Source organism: Carcharhinus amblyrhynchos, unplaced genomic scaffold, assembly GCF_965287045.1.
Source record: "Carcharhinus amblyrhynchos unplaced genomic scaffold, sCarAmb.v2.hapA scaffold_420, whole genome shotgun sequence".
Taxonomy (NCBI): domain Eukaryota; kingdom Metazoa; phylum Chordata; class Chondrichthyes; order Carcharhiniformes; family Carcharhinidae; genus Carcharhinus; species Carcharhinus amblyrhynchos.
The window spans coordinates 1-2,808 of NW_027650160.1; positions in this window are offsets into that span (position 1 = coordinate 1).

Below are 2,808 nucleotides of genomic sequence, written 5' to 3' on the forward strand. Positions count from 1 at the left end.
CACCCCCCCCCTCGCGCCCAGCCCCGCCTCACCCCCCCCCTCGCGCCCAGCCCTGCCTCACCCCCCCCCCGCGCCCAGCCCCGCCTCACCCCCCCCTCGCGCCCAGCCCCTCTCTCTCTTATCCCCCCCACCAGCCCCTCTCTCTCACACGCCCTCTCTCTCCATCCCCGCCCGGCACCCCCCCACCCCCTCTCTCTCCCCCCCACCCTCTTCTCTCACCCCCCCAACCTCCCTCTCTCTCTCACCGCACCCAACGCCCCCCCCCCCCCCCCCCCCTCCCGCTCTCACCACCAGGTAGCCTGTTGATGAGCCAGGTAAGCTGCTTCCTGGAGATGTTGCTCCAGCTCAGGTCCAGGCTGACAGGTAGCCGTTTGCTGATGCTGCCCAGAGCCATGGGGGTGATGGATTTACAGCGACTCAGGTTTATCTTTGTCCATAGCCTCTTGTCACAACACCTGCCCGAGGAGAGGAGAGGGTTAACCCAGCATGGGGGACAGTACAGTAACACGCACCCTCGGGGGGAGCAGGAGTGTTAGCCCGGCAGAGAGACAGCAATGGGAACTCACACCCTGGAGGTGGGCGCTCCAGGGAGATAGGGGTGGCTGTGTGCGCGCGCGTGCGCGTATATACGTGCGCGTGTATGTGTGTATATACATGTGCGTGTATGGGGTACAGAATGCTCTTGCCAGCTACATGCTGTTGCCAAGTTGAATTTGTAAAGTGCGGTCCCTTTACAAGCTGGTTTGGTGTTAATGTTTCCAGGTTTAAAATGCAGAGACACACAGGGTACACAGAGTACAACATTTATAGCAAAAACCAAGCATCAGGGTTGCCTTGGTAACAAGGCTTCACAGGCTTTTGAATTTTGACAGTCTAATCAGTTTAAAGACACTCAGCTACCTGGAACTCTTTCAATTCACTCTTGTTACCAACATCAGGCCAAACATCTGACTCCAAGAAAATTGATAGGTCATCGCAGTTATAAAGAGGAATTTAACAGCCTGCCTTTAGTCCATACAGTCACAGAGGTTTACAGCATGGAAACAGGCCCTTCGGCCCCAACTTGTGCACGCTGCCCTTTTTTTAAACCTCTAAGTTAGTCCCAATTGCCCACATTTGGCCCATATCCCTCTATACCCATCGTACCCATCTAACTGTCTAAATGCTTTTTAAAAGATAAAATTGTAGCCCCCTCTACTACTGCCTCTGGCAGCTCGTTCCACCCTCTGTGTGAAAAAATTGCCCCTCTGGACCCTTTTGTATCTCTCCCCTCTCACCTTAAACCTATGCCCTCTAGTTTTAGACTCCCCTACCTTTGGGGAAAAGATATTGACTATCTCGCTGATCTGTGCCCCTCATTATTTTATAGACCTCTATAAGATCACCCCTCAGCCTCCTACACTCCAGAGAAAAAAGTCCCAGTCTATCCAGCCTCTCCTTATAACTCAATCCATCAAGTCCCGGTAGCATCCTAGTAAATCTTTTCTGCACTCTTTCTAGTTTAATAATATCCTTTCTATAATAGGGTGACCAGAACTGTACACAGTATTCCAAGTGTGGCCTTATCAATGTCTTGTACAACTTCAACAAGACGTCCCAACTCCTGTATTCAATGTTCTGACCGATGAAACCAAGCATGCCAAATGCCTTCTTCACCACTCTGTCCACCTGGGACTCCACTTTCAAGGAGCTATGAACCTGTCCCCCTAGATCTCTTTGTTCTGTAACTCTCCCCAACGCCCTACCATTAACTGAGTAAGTCCTGCCCTGGTTCAATCGACCAAAAATACATCACCTCGCATTTGTTTAAATTAAACTCCATCTGCCATTCGTCAGCCCACTGGCCCAATTGATCAAGATCCCATTACAATTGGAGATAATTTTCTTCACTGTCCACTCTGCCACCAATCTTAGTGCCATCTCCAAACTTACTAACCATGCCCCCTATATTCTCATCCAAATCATTAATATAAATGACAAATAACAGTGGGCCCAGCACTGATCCCTGAAGCACACCGCTGGTCACAGGTCTTCAGTTTGAAAAACAACCCTCTACAAACACCCTCTGGTTTCTGTCATCAAGTTAATTTTGTCTCCATTTAGATCCCTCACCCTGGATCCCGTGAGATTTAACTTTATGCAACAACCTACCATGCGGTACCTTGTCAAAGGCCTTGCTAAAGTCCATGTAGACAACACCAACTACACTCGTCTACCTTCTTGGTTCAGCTGAAGGGCTGCCACCTCTCACCACCTAGTGAGTGAAAGAGAGGCTCCCTGCCAGTTTAAAATTATTTCTTACGAGAACTCTGTCTATCTAACAAAGGGGTGCCAAAAATCAGAAACAGCTTCCAGACAGCAGAAGAACTCAAAGTTTTCCACAGCCACACAATCTGGTTGTATATATTTTTTTTTGAGTAACAAAATTCTGTTTTTTTTGGTTACTGAAATGGTCCTTGTATTTATTTGAACAGCATTCCAGTAGAATTTTCTTTTAATCAATATGTTACTTGGCAAGTTAGTTCCCGATTGATTAGATAACTTATTTATTCACAAAGCGAGTGTTGGATATTTCTGTTAATAAATGTCTCAACATTAACAAAGGACATTCACACCTCCCCACACAGTTTAACAGATGATGAAGTGAGGGATTCCTCTGGAGGATTTGGCGTGGCTTCTTTAAAGAGAGAAATTAACCTCTGCACCGTAACAGTACTCACCACTTGCTCCAAGCTTTGCACACTCTCATGCACACACACAGTTCCTTCTGCGTCAGGTAGCGGAAGACAGACATCCAGAGGTGCCTCT